We start from the raw sequence: 17238 nt of genomic DNA on the forward strand, positions 1-17238 counted from the left end.
CAAAAGCTGAATGAGAAACTATTGCCCATACATTTTCGATTGGGTTAAGCTCATGGACTGGCAGCAGCCATACTAAAATTGGTATTTTTCTCGCTGCTAAGAACTCTTTGGCCAGGCGAATGAATACAGTATGGGGGTGTTCGCAAATCTCCTGGCGCACTAAACTACGAATATTCTGCTTATGCGTGAAATCCGTATTGTTGTACGGAAGTAAAACATGGCTGGTCTCTAACACCTTCATACAGAGGCTACAATCCTTCATCAACAAATGCCTCCACATTTTCTGCAGATTATTCTGGCCAAACACCACCAGTAACGACGCACTGTGTAGTTTAACGAACGAGGAACCCATCCTTAGACAAATCAAACGCAGAAAGTGGCGACGGATAGGTCACACATTGAGAAAACCACCAGATAGCATCACGAGAATGGCACTGAACTGAGCAAGGCAGCAGCGGTCGCGGTCGACCCAAAAACACTTGGAGAAGGTCGGTGCTACGCGAACTAGCAGATGCCTACATCTCATTGGATGGTGCAAAAGCAATAGCACAGAACCGTGTACGATGGAAGAGTCTTGTCGAAGCCCATGCTCCCGAGAGGAGTGAACAAGGGAAAAAAACACCTCTTTGCTTGCTTCGGAACCATGAACGGCTGCGTTATTATTCTGCAAAATCCACTTCTCATCCAAACTATCATCTAAAAAAGTAATAAGTACTTCATCTAGAATGTCTATCCATTTTTATAGCACCCCAAATCATGACTGTTTCCTTCCGAAATTACGAGCCATTTCTCCTCCTTTTTCTTCCGTTTATTATGTTAATACATTTGGGAACCATCTGGTGCGTCCAGTTTAAATTTTTTTCCATCGGAAAAAATTACCCTTTCCCATTCATTTTCTCAAAAGTGGTACTTTTCTGCAGAGGTCAATCTGTACCGTTTGTGTAGTTGGGTCAACTTAGGTTAAGCTACTCATTTTACATGTTCTAGACTAGAATCCGCTTGCAAAAATTGTTGCCCACGACGGTTAGTAACTCCTAATTAAGCTTGTGTTTAATTTGAGCAGTGCGATTTGATTTATTTATAGCTAAACGTTTTATTTCCCAAGCATCTCAAGCGCTCAGTTTTACTTTTATACCACTTCTGTTGGCGCATTCGTACTTTTCTTTGAAATGGAAGTAATGCAAAATCACAATTTTATCATCATTCCTTCGTCTCCGTTGCGGAGCATAGGGACAAAGTAACATTTTTCCATTTTTTGTGATTCCCGGATATAGTTTTTAACTTGCTACCAGGTCATTGTTTTGTTCACGGCTTTATATTCCTCTTCGACGCAGCGTCGCCAAGAGCCCCTAGTCTGCCTCTTCTGCGCTGTCTTTGGGAGTTCCAGTCCAGCGCTTGTCTGCTGATTTCAGTGCCACCTTTCCGTAGCAAGGGCAAGCCAGCTCCATTAACGTTCTCTTATTTCAGTAGCGATTGTTTTTTGATGGCATCGTCGATGCAATTCGGTGTTAGATATCCAGTTTTCTGGCCACCAGTTACGCAGAATGCGTCTCAAAAGCGGTTCACGAGCACTTGAAGCTTCTGTACAATTCCCGCCGACAGACACCATGTTTCACAGGCGTAGAGCAGAATTGATTTAAAATTGGAGTTGAAAATCCATATTTTTGTTGTAATGTGCATTTGCTTGGACTGCCACAGCGGACGAAGATTTGCAAATGCCCTTCTTGCTTTTTGCACACTTTTACATTCAAAGCAAACGCTTTTCATCTTATAATTATTTTAGATTGTATTTGAGTTTGATAAGTCCGTATCCACCATGTGATGGAAAGAGATTTTTGGGCTTCTACGGTTTTTAAAAACTTGCGAATTCCACCACAGAACATCCACGCATATAATATTTCGCTAGCCCAACCTGCTGTTCGCGAGCCACATCCGACTCTTAGAAGGATTATTTGTGGCTCTCGATAATTGTATCCGAGTTCCCTCTTAATTTTTGTGCTATTATATTGTTCCCACTGTGTTACGCTTTTATCCAAATAAAATGTCTCACAGTAAATCCTTTGAGTTCGATTTAAAATTCGAGAAATTGAAAAAACTACTGAGAAGTGCTGTCACCAATTATTCACTATATTTAAGGGGTTACATACGTCCAGCGGCGCCAAAAATGCATCCCTTTTAGAAGGGATAACAATAGAAATAAATATATTATAAAAAAGTATATACATTGTTTATTAGTACTTAAACTTTATAAAAAAATTTATTATAATTTTCCTTTACAAAAATTAGTATATAAAAAATCACGCGACAAAATCACAATGAAAAAAGATGCTCCACGGTCCGCATCATTTCTCCTTGAAATGTAAATGGATCTGTAAAAAGTAAAAAAAAAAATGTTGTAAAATAAATTTTGCTAATTACGGCATTTAAAAAAAAAGTATGCGTTTACGTCATAAATGTCACGCTTTAATTATGATTATAAATTTTTTTAATAAAAATATAAAAATTCAAATCTATAGAGACAACACTTTAGAAAATTAAAAAAAAAAAAACCGCATCAAAAAATATTAAAAACTATATGAGTTATCATGCAGACCGTGCCGGAAAAAGTAGTTTCGAGAAAGACGAATTTAAACTTTCAAGTGCATTTCGTAACGGCCAGCTGCCTCAAACGAAGGACAGCTACCTGTGCGCATCAAACTCTTGTCGGGCAGTTTAATTTTCTTCCATAACTTTGTATCTATGGGGAATTTTTACAATCGACTTCTACAGAAATACCACCTTGATCAAAAAGTTCCTGGAATATATTCAGAGAATTCAAAATGCAAATTTATTCCTCAAAAGTTCTATTCTTGCCCTCAAAGTACTCACCATTAACTGCATGGCATTTATGCGTTCAAGCGTTTGATTCAGCTATCGAAACATTTCTGGAACTCTATTTTGGGTATAGCCAATAGATTTTTTGCATGAAATTCAGGACCAACTTTGTAGCAACACGGCGGACACCCAAATCATTAACTACATTGTCGTGGACTCTATGGATCCGTAAGGAATGTTTAAGTCCTCTGCCAGCTTTCTGATGGCTAATTGATCTATTTCTCTTTCACTTTACTCATGTTTTCATAAATTTTCGCTATCGACGGCGTGCCCCTACGTTCGTCGTCCTTGGTGGACTCACTCTCTCTCACTCGTCTAAAGCATTCATGCCACTCGTACACGACTGTTCTTTAGAGTATTATCACCGAAAGAGTCTCACAATATTTCTAAAGTTTTTCTTGCAAATTCATATCCATTTTTAAAATTGTAAAAAATCGAAATCACTTGATGAGGTAGATTGACTCAAGACGACGTAACTTTTACAAATATCAAGCAATGGAGATAAAATTTTGGTAGAAATGTTTACCACAGATGTGGCAACATAACAAAGTAAAAACAAAAAAAAAAAACAAAACAGAAGTCAAATTAGTTGACTTAGGGTAATTCCGGGAACTTTTTGATCAAGGTGGCACGCCTAAAACTATAAGGAATAATAATCGGTAGAAAAAACAAATCGATTTTTTGAAAATTCTGGACGTATGTAACCTAACATTATGGGTACTTTTACTTATTTGTTTTCAATAAATATACATAATTTCTGTAAAAAAAAGTGTTTAATAGCTTTAAACGCGTATTTAATTGCGGCTCGCCAAAAATTTTAAATTTTGAAAAATGATTTGGACTACAGTGTAATAAACTAATTAAAGTTGGAAAATTCTCACAGGACTAACTACCTTTGTCTCTATCTCTATTCTTTCCTATCTCTTTCTCTGATACTTTTCTCCTTTCCTGCTTGACTACTACCCTCTTTCCAGAGGTCTAAATACAATGGGCTTTTTAGCATGAGTGCTTTAGGAGCCACCAAATATCTTGGCTCGACCTACTCAAATTTCAATTAAAATGGTTTGAAATAAGAAGTTTTATCTTTATCGGATTCAAAATGTTTTAGTCCAGTTTACACAAAAAAACTACTTCGTTGAAGAAGTATTTTTTAGAAATACTCGTATAACATATATTCGCCTCTTTGCCTTTACATATTTTTTTCACATTGTCAATCGAAATATTGTGAAACCCTCAGAGACATTTGCAAGCTTTTTCAAAAATTTTAAATTTGTCTTCCTTTCTTACAGTTTAAAAAGTTTGTAGAAAAAAAAATTAAAAACTAAGATGAAAGACAAAAATTTTAAGCCCAAGAGCACCCAGCTCATACAGAAAAAGTGAGACTTGTGACAAATTAAATAAATACAAGCAGCCAATTTTTGTCAAATTCATGCCTTCAGTCGAAAATCTGGCAAATAATTATTAGTTTTTAGTTTTTCTAGTCAATTAACGAATTTTTAAAGTCTTATTGTTTTTTCCGCTGACATCTGCCATGTTTCGCACCCATAAAGCAAAGCCGATTTCACATTTGAATTTTTTCGCTGACGGTGTTGCATGTTTTCTTGTATATGAAAAACAAATGTCGTCGTATGGAAAAAATAAAAAAAATGAGAAAAAACAATTTTCAAAAATCAACGCGGTTTTCCAACTACTCCAAACTAATGCTTTAAAAATAGATTAATTAGCGTCTTCTGGTGGGCGCGAAGTGCCTTCACAAATGCTTCAAAATCACTTCGGTTTTCAGCCTTTGCCTTGACTTCAAATCACGTCGTATTAAGTCCGGTGGCGCTGATTTCAAGAATCAGTTAACAAATTGTAGTATATTTTATCTCTGATCGGTCTTCCTAGCGCTTTATTATCAAAAAAAAAGGGCTATAAAACTGCATACTCGATTTTTTCCTTGAAATTCTGATTAAAAAGTTTAAATTTTTCATGAAAATTTGATTTTTGTTCTAATTTTACCTTATGTAACTTATGCCTTGGACATTTTAAACAGGTCTGTATTTTCTCACGGTTGGAAGTCGGCTAAGGTCATTCCGATTAGGAAATCTAATGAGGACTTTAACCCATCGCATTACTACCTTTTTTGTCTAAGGTACTCGAGCGCATAGTGCATGCTTAAACAAATTATTTTCTGACTCGAAATCTGCTGGCCAATCGGAACCAATCTGGTTTTAGACCCAACCGAAGGTGTATAACAGCGCTAATTAGGATATTGGATGACGGCAGACTCAACATTGGCAATGATCGCGTAACTTTATTTACACTTCTGGATGATTCTAAAGCTTTCGACATAACTTACCTATCAAGCAGTTTGAAATTTGTTTTGCGTCATTCGATAGATGTCAGCACACGATGCTAGTACCAACTTCCCTCAGGAACGCGGTCTGTCATCAAACACGGGTACTTGCTGAACCACCCTCGTGTAGTATATCTAACTACTTACCCGTATATCTAACTACTTACTCGGCGCTCTATCGCTTGTGCTATATATAAATGATCTACAAAGTGCGCTAAAATATTGCAACATTCATGAATACCCAGATGATGTCCATAATTAAAAGTACTTTTGTCCTTTTGTATCTGACAATAATTGTAATACTAACCTCAACACTGACTTAGGTCACGCCAGCAAGTGGACCTGTGCCAATGGGTTTTACTTTTAAATGCGAGTAAAAATCAGTGTATCGTTATTCACAAGAAGGCTTTCAAACTCGAAGACTACAGTAAAGTGAAATTGAACACCGCAGTTATAAAATTTGTTGACACTGCCTGAAATCTAGGACGAATTTTCAATAGAAATCTATCGTCGATATAGCCACATATACGGTGCAACAGGCAAGGCCTATGCTTCGTTCTTTATGGGCTATTCAGCACTTTACTCCAATGAAAATTCGACTGCTTTTAGCTAAAACATTTCTGTTACCAAACTTATTGTATGGATGGCCAATTGTGATAGTCTGTGTCGTAGTAAACTTAATGTTCTCCACAAGAACATCGCCAGATTTATGTATTGTGTAAAACGTCATGATCGCATATCAGTTTTTGCCTTCAGCATATTTTGTGTTAAATTTGATGATCTATTAAAAGTAAATTGCTTAAAAAAGTATATTGATTCATGGAAACTCTGTTCGCTTGAGCCTATCTACAAATCAGGTAACCGAAATGATGTTTGCAACTACAGACCTGTTGTTAAGCAATGTACTATAACAAAACTATTTCACTCAATTATTCATGCAAGGGCGTTTGACAAAGTTGATCAGTCACTTTTACACATAATGGAATCAGGGGAAAATTATTAATTAATAGTAATAATTAACAGAAAATTATGTGTGAAAATGGGTGCTTATGTCTCCAAAACTTTAGTTGAAGCTTATTCAGACATTCCGCAAGGAACTCAGAGTGGCCCACTATCATTCAATATTTCTATTAATGACTTACCCATTTTAAGTTTGCTAACTGCCTAATGTTCGCGGATGATGTAAAACTTCTCTTTGAAGTTGGAAGCTGTCGCACGAACCAATACCGAAAAAAGCGCGCCAAGTTCGCTCGAATGTAAAAGTTTAGCTTATCGTTTTCTTCGATTGCAGGGGCGTTGTGAATCATGAGTTTTTGCCACAGGGTAAAACGATCAATAAGGAATATTACCTGTAAGTTATGCGCAATTTGCCCGAAGCAATCCGCCAGAAACGCCCAGATTTATGGAAGAACAAAAATTGGCTCTTGCATCACGATAACGCCCCGTTGATTGTGCGCGACTTTTTGGCCAAAAACAACACACTAATGATGTCACAGCCCCCTGTGACTTTTTCTTGTTCCCGAAACTGAAGAGGCCCATGAAAGGACAACGCTACGCTACGATTGACGAGATAAAGGCGGTATCGGAGGAGGAGCTGAACAAGATAAAAAAAAAATGATTTTTTGAAGTTCTTCGAAGACTGGAAAAACCTTGTTGGCACAAGTGCATAATATCTTATGGGGATTACTTTGAAGGGACAAAATAGATATTAATGAATAAATAAATAATTTTTGAAAAAAACACAAAATTCGCTATACTTTTTGAACACACCTCGTATCTTCGCTAATATGCACGTGCAGGTGTTTAAGAATCTGTTTCTAATGCTTGTTTGTTCTTCTCCTCTAACTTCCACTTCTATTTTCAGTATGATTATTCATCTTTTAGAATTAAGCTCAAACTCTGTAAAATAATTTACAGTTGTGTGCTTGATTAATAAAATGAAAGAAAAAAAATAATAAAATAAATAAATAAATGAATTTAATTTCCATAAAAATATTGCTAAAATTAAATAAGAAAAAACAAACTCTTCAAAATTTGTTAATCAGCCCCTTTTCTCTAGTTATTTAACGCAGTTGTCAGACTTCCACTATTTTCTCTTTCAATACTTTGTTTTTATTTTGCTATAAAACGTGAATATTATTCCTATTTTTCCACCATTCCAGAACAGAGACATTGAAATGTAAAGCTGGTGAGCTAAGATTTTGGGCATACGAACTGTGATAAAAATTGTATACGATAGAATAAATTTTGGCACGAAAATACGAAAAACCAACCACCAAACAACTGACTACATTTACATCCAGTCGAATTGAATTAAGAGCAGAAAATTTCAAGAGGTTGCCACCTTATATTACAATCAGCGAGTTCATTGGAAAACCGGCAAGCTGTCTGCGTTATCGATTCGAAACTTCTCGGCAAATATGCTGAACAATTTGGGCGCCAACATGTTGGGTAAGTGAACTGAAAGAGAAACTCCTAAATAACCGGAATCATATTTTGAAATATTTCAACTAACGATTCGTGAAGTGAGCAAAACTAAATTAGCGCCTAATAAAATGAATGCGACTATTTTAACGGTTCATGTAAGTCAAACAATTGGTAGTGGGCGTTGGAGTGTTGTTGTTGTTGTTTTTTTTTTCTATGGAGGTGGCAAAAAGCATTGAAAGCCGAAAAGTGTGAAACTTGTTTTTCGACTCACCCACTAAAAACCCACCGCAGTTCCGTTTAACTCCCGCGGGACGACCGTTAGGTATTATTTCACGGGAGGGGGTGTGGCCTATTGCCTCTTCATGAAAAGCTGCGCTGCTGTTCAGCGTGACACAGATTGGTAATTACTATTCTTGCCATGTTACTGACAGCGGACCAATGTTCTTCTGAGTCAAGCATGATATCTACTAGGTTACTAACCATTATTGGCTTCCCAACCCTATCACTCAAATCTACTCTTTCCAGCTCAAAACGGGGGGCAGACAAAGAAAATATGTTCTGCATCTTCAACTAGACTGTCGCAAAAGGTGCAATACGGGTCATCTTCGTGCTTAAATCTATGCAGATAAGCCTTAAAGCATCCATGTCCACTAAGTACTTGGGCCAGGTAGAAATCTATCTGTCCATGCTTTCGATTTATCCATCTTGTGATATGCGGAATCAATCGATATGTCCATCGACCGTTCATGGAGTTCCTCCATTCCTCCCGCCAAAAATGCAGTTGTTTGAGCCGATGTGTGAGAGCTCGCATTGCCCTGGTGAAGAGTGATCCGTCTTTGGCGATTGGTTTTCCTAATTTCTTGGAAGACAACTGGCAAACAAATGGTTGTGTACCACTCAGAATTTACTGTTCTGCGTTGTTCTAGTGATACGGTTGCGACACGTCCAGATTTTCCGAAAAAACAGGCGACCATTTGCTTGGAAGTGCTTCGTGCGCGAACAACTTTTGTTGGATTTGGCTCATCTTGAAACACCCATACAGTCGACTGCTGTTTACTTTCGGGCTCATACGCGTAAATCCATGATTCATCACCTGTCACGATGTCATAGACGTGTTTCGAAGCCCCGCGATCGCATTTTTTGAGCATTTCCTGTGACCAATCGACACGAGCCTTTTTTTGAGCGATTGACAAATTGTGTGGGATCCAACGCGAACAAATTTTTTTGACAGTCAAATGTTTATGCAATATTGACTGTATGCTGGTCCCACTAATGCCTAAGATTGTCTCAATCTCACGATAGGTCACATGACGATCTTGCAATATCAGTTCGCGCACAGCATCTATGGTTGCCATCGATAAACACTGGTCCTTGATGGAGCTTCATCGCCAAAAAATGAATTAAGTTCATCCATGCAATGTTGCTGAGTTAATCCACGTCGAAAGTTGTAAAAAATAATCGCACGAAAATGTTCCCGATTTAATTCCATTTTTGGACCGAGATGAATCTTTTAAGTTACTGTAAACAACACAAATAGCGCTGGTATTTCAAAACGTTCTGAGTACGTAAAAGCCAAAAAATGTCAAACTTTGCGATACAGCTGTCAGTTGCCAGATTGCAACACCAGGGTTGCCAAATCCCGAAATATAAAAGGCACCCCTCGTAATACGTGTCAATGCAGTTACAGCCTTTGCTATTTTATCGCTGGCGTATGTTAGGTGCTGTTTAAAGCTCAACCTGTAGTCAATCATTACCCCAAGATATTTGATGTACAGCTTAGACTCCAGTGCGTGGTGACCTACTCTGAGATTTGCTGTTTGAACTATTTTCCTGCTACTCATGAGAACTGCCTCTGTTTTATGGTTTGCAAGGCTTAAACCACTATTGCGCAGCCAATCTTTTGTGATTTCGACCGCTTGGTTGCAAATCGCTTCGACCTGGTTTAGGAATTTAGCAACGACTACGATTGCAATGCCATCAGCAAACCCTATGATTTGGGATCCTAGAGGTAGTTAGAGACGCAAGAATCCATCGTACATAATATATTCGAGAGGAATGGGCTCAACACTGACCCATGTGGTACTCCTCCGGTTACTCTGTACCTTTTCATTCCTTCGTCGGTTTTGTATTGCAGCTTTTTTGTTAGTGAAGTAGCTTGCAACCATTTTCCGAATGTAAATGTTGTAGGCTATTGCGTTTGCTTTTTTTTTCAAGCAAATATCGATAATTAAGATCACCAAGAGAATTGCGCTAATCAATAATAATGTTTCAATTTAGCAATACCTCAACAATAACAATAACAAACAGGCTAAACTGAAGACAACAAGTAAATTAAACTAATTTGTTGTGTATACGCATCGCCGCATCACCGCATAGACAAACGAAGGCGTAAGTATATACAAGTATATATATATGTGTGTATGTGTACATGATTTCCCACACCAATCTACTTGCACAATCTTCTAGACGGTCGGGATCGTTGGCATTTTAATCAGCTTAATCAACGCTAAATGGCGGATAATTGAACGGCGGCAAGATTGAGAGCAAATACTCGTATACTCGCGTACCTGAAACAGCTCGATTTAGTGGGCTAAAATTGTGTTGGGCATGGCCGAGACGCAGGTTCAGGTTCAGTGGCAAGTGTTTGCTGATGTCACAATCATTTAGCGGTGCGTTAGTGGGTGTGATCTTAACTTCTGGCAGCGGCGGCGGCTTGTGCCTTCCTTGCACACACACACACAGGCGCATACATCTGCGCATATACTCGTATCCAAGGGGGCAGCCAAGCCTATTTTAGCGCCGCTGGCTCATGGGTAGGCAGGCAGGTTGTCCATCACTTACCACCGTTTATCGCCAACGCCAACATTACCAGTAGTGTTAATTGTAATAATTGCTCAACTCAATAATTGTGGAAATTATTTTAATGCAAATTACAACTGATTGTATAAATTATACAATATTAACTTCTTCTTACCGCAATGTTAATGATTTTTAAACACTTTTGATTTCGACAAAATCAGCGCCAATCGACAATGCACACACATGCATACTTAATTTTATTTAAGTATATATGTATGTATATGTATATATGTTACGCACATAATTACATTTCCACATACATGCATATGTACATACATACAATACACACCTACATAGAAACATTTGGTGTAATATGCAGCTTCACATGCACAGCCGCTTCAGCGCCAAGCGAGCTTCAGTGTTTGGTGGGTGTACACTAGGGCGGGTCGATTTAAAAATCGCTCATTGCTCTGTGAAAATCGATTTCTAGGGATCAAAATAAAAAACTTTGCCGGAGGAACCATACCTCTAAAACGAATTCTGATGTCCCCCAATTTGGGTCAAACGAAAAATCCCACTTTGACCCATTTAGAGTGCTCCAATCGAGTCCAAATGTATGACCGACCCCCACTAACTTTGGACGGCCGATCCACCCATGCCAGTGGCACACCCCCTGGAACTCCCCTGGGGGTTCCCCATACAATCATTTCAAAATATCACCATTTTTGGCCTTTACATGAGAAAAGAAACTAAAAAATTCGACCTAAATTGGGGGACATCAGAATTCGTATTGTTCCTTTGGCAAAGTTTCTTATTTTGATCCCTAGAATACGGATTTCACAGAGCAATGGGCGATTTTTTTGTCTCCCCACAAATCGACCCGGCCTAGTGTACACGCACGCTCGCAAAGTGACACGAAAAACCATACATACACACATACACACACATATAATATATATAAACACAAATGTGTATTCTCACTTGTTGACTGCTCCATTTGCTGAATGTATCTACTGTTGCTGCTACTTTCAATTGCCGCTTTTGTGCTTTTACTACCACTTTTCTGCCACTTTGCTGGCCAACTGCGCGGCTGGCCATATATTTTATAAAATTCAAGTGCCATTTTTTCAACTAGTAATTAATTACTTTAATTTGTTCGATTATTAATTTATTGCACATTTTTTCGAGCACAAGCCTCAACACTTTGGTTACAACACACATACAATTGCACCAACATCTGCGCATATGGATATGTGGGTACCACACAAGTGTACATGTGTGTGTGTGTGTGCGTGTGTATGGGTGTATGAGCGTTGGGCATATTTCATTCGGTAGTTCGATAGTTAATCATTGCAGCACATTTTTATGGTCGCGTAGCATTTTGAACTGTTGCTCTGTTTTCGCCATTGCATTGGCGATATTACGCATGACTTTCCACTGCTTTGTACTGGAGCACTGGGTTATACAAATGTGCTAGTAAAAAAATTTCATGCCTGGTAACTCATACAGCGCTGTGCAACATTTCTAGAGTCATTGCTTGGTGGCGAAAGAGTTCTAATTCAAGATTTAAGTATTAGACCAGCGTGACCTTTTTTTGGTGGTTGAAAAGGGGAGACTTTTTTATTATTCAAATCAAGTGCATAAATTTAATTTATTTTTTTTTTTTTTTTTCATTGTAACTAGTTAATTTAAGTAGGTTAGGTTAGGTTAGCCTGGTTGGCAACAAGCCACGCATAGACCTTTTGGTCCTTAGCGACACCAGATGGGGACCGACCTCTATGAATACTGAAAATAGACATCATGTAGGATGTCAGTGATTTTGGCGAATCTAAACAGCGCTGAGAGATCCGCTATTGGGACGTCCTCCAGACCCCCAAACAATGGGGCTTCCAGGCATTTTAAACGCGTTTTTAATAATGCCGGACAAACGCACAGAAGGGGTTCTAAAGTTTCCTCAACATCTTCTCTGCACTTTCTGCATTTGTCCGTGTTAGCAATCCCTATCTTGTACGCATGTGTAGCCAATAGATTATGATTATTAGCATACCTATGATAGTTCTGCAGTCCTTTTTCGAGAGCGTAAGCACGAATTGAGTCAGTTTTTTGTCGTTAGTTCTACACATGACTTTTGCTGTTTTGCATCTGGCCAGATTAGTTCCCCTAGCTTCCACTCACTTTTTCATGTGGTCGTCCATTTCATTGCATATTGTATTTAGCGGTTTTGGTATGTCGTTCTCTTATTCAAAAGGTAGCCTAACAGTACTTGTTGCTGTCTCATCTACTATTTTGTTCCCCATAATGCCTTTGTGACCAGGTACTCAGTAGATATGCTGCCTACTGTTTGCGGCTAGCCTTTCTATGGCCTCCCTGCTCCGTTGAACATTTTTGGACTTAATACAACCGACATTCCAAATTCATTTTACTGCAACTTTTCAAAAGAAAATAATGCAAAACGTCTCTTACTTAAAATGGGTGGTATCCAAAATGGTACCCAAAAATGGGTAATTCGATCTTATTTGTATTTTGACCCGTTTTTCCATATTTTCGAAAATGTCTCAGTTAAATAATTTTAAATTTAAGTAGGTAATACGAACAAATTTACCTGAGGAATCAAATAGCTTTGGAGTTTTTATTACATTACAATTTTATCCTGATTTGATGCCCATAAAAGGGAGTAATTTTTAGACGGCAATAACAAAGTTTTTTCTGATAGTCCGGACTTTATTTTGGACCAGTCGTCTTTCACCAGCAAAAGTTATAATTCTTCCGATAGGATCATTAATTTTGTGCCACCTTGTATTACTTGAGCATAGTGCTCAACATAATTAAGTTGGTTAAACTTTTTCATATTCGTGTATACTTTTTATGTTAAATTTTATTCATAAACTTTTTATAAATATCGTTCATTGCGTAACAAAATCAAAGTTCAAAACTAAGAACAAAATCCAGTAAAATTGAGCAAATTTCAAAAAAAACGCCATCGAAATTATAAATAATTTAATCAGTTGAAGTTGTTGAAAAAAAAAAAAAAAAAACACTCACACACGTTTCGTTATAGCTCCGTAATCCAATTTATTTGTTGTCCACTCTTTGAAGGAGAAAACGCAAGTAATATGCCTGTCACAATGGGTCCGTTCTGTCCGTCGCGGCAACGCATTTCACTGACGTACCGTCAAAATTATTGCCGCATATAAAGAAGAAAAACAAAACAGATGTTCTTGTCGTGAAAGCAAATATTATCTCTCGTTGTGTATAAAGAAATATTTGTTGGTTGTGAAATAAATTATGAAATTAATGCTTATTGAAGCGAAAGAGTTTTTTAATAAAGGGTGATTTTTTAAGAGCTATAGGAAAGTTTTTCATAGTTTCACATAAAATTCACGAATTCAGAAAAATGCATGACATTTTTATTTAAATCGATAGTACCGTCCATATAATTTAATGTTTGAAGATTATTTCATACAAATGTTGACCGCGACTGCGCTTCAAATGGTCCATCCGATTAGTCCAATTTTGGCATACTCTTTCTAATGTTTCGGCCGGTATCTCACATATAAATGTTTTAATGTTGTCTTCCAATGCGTTAATTGAAGCAGGCTTGTCTGAATAGACATGGGCTTTAACATAGCCCCACAAAAACTCATCTAAAGGCGTTATATTGCACGATCTGGGTGGCCAATTGACAGGTCCCGAACGTGAAATAAAATGTTCACCGAACTCGCCTCTCAACAAGTCCACTGCAACGCGTGCTGTGTGGCATGTGGCACCGTCTTGCTGAAACCACATGCCATGCAAGTCAAGCTCTTGGCAAAAAAATTTTCCACGTTGTTGAGTAACAGAGGCCCAATTGCTGCGACGAATCGATAATTGATGGTCATCATTAACACTGGCCGATACAGCTGCGATATTTTCTTCAGTTCGCACTCTACGTAAGCGTGTTGGTGGCTTGGTTCTAAATTTAGTCATAATAGTTCGAATAGCCGCTTCGGTGGGTCGATTAAACTGGCCATAAAATGGAAGAAGCGCGCGATAAACTTTCTTAACAGAACACGCATTTTTATAATAAAATTCAATGATTTGCAAGCGTTGTTCGTTTGTAAGACGATTCATGGTTAAATTATAGACCAAACTGAAGATGTTTGACAGTGAAACAAAACACAAAACGTGCGTCAGCTGTTTAAACCAACTGTTTAAAAAGATAATACCTAAAAAATCACCCGTTAGAATTTTAGTCGTAGTTGGTGGGGACGACCACAATTTCGAGATCGGGATGTGCATTCGTTTTTCAGGACAACTTGGTTAAGCATAGCCTTTTCTTTACTCTTTCAAGCTTTTATCGAAAATATAAGGGTGCATTCATACCTCGAAGAGGACCGACTACATGGTCCCGACGGTAACATTCAATAGAAATTTTGCCACTCTCTTTCCATTTTGAAATTAATGGAGTAAGGGATTCTCTCTAAACAACTTCGACACTACAGTCTATACAGATGACAGTAAAATTGATTGTGGTGTTGGAGCAGGTATTAGTTCTCACAGACATAAAATTGAGAAATCTGTGCATCTCCCTAATGCCTGCAGTGTCAGGCGGAAGTACTGATAATAAGGGAAGCTTGTAGGCTACTAATCGCAGATTTCTCTTTTAAGGGCAATATCAATAATCTTTCGGATAGCGAAGCTTGAATTCAGGCACTGGGTTCGGCTACAACAACCACTAAACTGGTGGAACAAAGCAGGAATAGCCTTACCACCTTGAGCGAAAACCATAAAGATACCTTAATCTGGGTCCCGGGACATCGGAGCATTGAAGGTAATGAAAAAACAGATGAACTAGCAAGAAGGGGATCTGCCATGAATAACGCTCATGTAGCACCGGTATTCAAACCATTAGGTGTAGACAAGAATACAATTTTCCTAAAATACCTTCGAAACGCGCATTTTAGATGGGAAGACCAGACGAAATGTAAAATTAGCAGAACATTATGGCCCATCTACAACCTCAAACAATCGTCGGCATTGATAAACATGAAACGACGGGACACCTGTCGGAGAACAAGCAGCCAAAATGGGCATCCCACTCAATACAACTGGACAGTGTAAACAACCGGAGAAAAAGGAAACAATCTTCCATTTCCTCTGTGAATGCCCTGCCCTATGGTCAACCGCTGTTCGAGAGCCTCGAACAACTGTCTGGCTTAGATGTCAATAACCTGATAAAGGTTCGGACCGCACAGACTGGATAAAGTCATGCTGCAAGTAACTGGTACACAAGTTGGCAACGAGGATGTCGCAACAAAATGGTGCGGAAGCGCTAGTTGGATTCTGGACCAATCACCACTTAAGCCAACCAACCAAGGGTGTATTTGAATTGACTCAGTTCATTTAAATTCCACTTACTTTCTGTGTTTAACTTAATAGGTAATAAAAACCCCATTGATAAAAATTTCTGCCATAAAAATTCATCTTGTTTAAATAGTTGTCATTCTCGTCGCATTTGCCGCACGGTTAGTGCGCATTCCGGCACGGCGGACAAATATTCTATTTTGCTGTCCGTCAAATTCGTTGCCGCAACGGACGAAACGGTCGCATTGTGGCGGGCCTATAAGTAATTTCTTTTGATGTTACATTTAAAATTCTAGCATTTGGCATAGTACAGAGTTGCGTGAATATGTGAATTGATTCAGGGTTGCATTTTAATAGAAGTGGATTAAACATTACGTTGATCTAAAAAAAATTCTTTTTGCGTATTATGTTGAAAGTTTTTTTCCCCATAAGGGGTTATGGGTAGTCAGAATTTTCAAAAAATGAAATTTGGTTTTACATTTTCTTAAAGCATAATATTTTAAAAATATTGTGTGAAAATTTGAAGTGAATCCGACAAATACTTTTCGAGTTATTTCACAATTAACAAAGGGCGTTCGGGCGATCCGGAATCGATAGCAAAACTTTAAAAGCGTTTTTCTCAAAACTATGTCTTTTGAACTGGTGATCACTGTAGATTTCAATAAAACTTATACTGTTTTTAAAAACATAAAAAACTCGTGACTGACCTAAGGATTTTTTTTTTAATTTCGATTTTTGTTAAACAATTTATTGTCGGATTTTTTCTCGAAAAACTGAAAAATATTTTATGAGGCCGCCATATTGTTAATTTAAAAAAAAAAAACTTTGATGAGGCACTCTCCAAGGACTTGTGATGATCACCGCAAGGGACTTCTGGAATAGCGGGCTCCCCCCATCAGCGATAACTTTTACAATTCTTAATTTTTTTTTTTTTAATTTTGATAAAGTCAAATCGAAATATGATGTATTAATGGTACGTTTATATTTTTGTAAAATAAAGCAATTGACTAGCAAAACAAAATTATTGAAAATCATAATTTTTTCGGGCCTCTGACTATTCCTAACCCCTTAAAGCACAAAATCGGAAGTTTTTCATTTGGAAGAAAATGCGCAACACCTCAGCGAAAAAAACTGCCAAAAAACAGGAAGACTTTTGAGTTACTTGAAACTTGCACTTTGTTATATTAATATTGAATGGGCTACAAAACTGCATACTCAGAATTTCTAAAACTTTCCAAAAAAAATTATAAAATTTTTGTGAATTGTGTACAAAGTTTAGTGGTTTTCTTATATTTATTTTTATTGTTATTTATTATTTATTGTTCCACTTTCTTAAAATAAACATTACATTTCATTTTTAATCATTAACATTAGAACGTGCGACAGTGACACTAGGTCGTTTGTCGGAAGAAAAAAGAAAAAACAAAATCTTACATTTTACATATGTTACTATGGTA

This window comes from Anastrepha obliqua, chromosome 4, assembly GCF_027943255.1.
Source record: "Anastrepha obliqua isolate idAnaObli1 chromosome 4, idAnaObli1_1.0, whole genome shotgun sequence".
NCBI lineage: Eukaryota > Metazoa > Arthropoda > Insecta > Diptera > Tephritidae > Anastrepha > Anastrepha obliqua.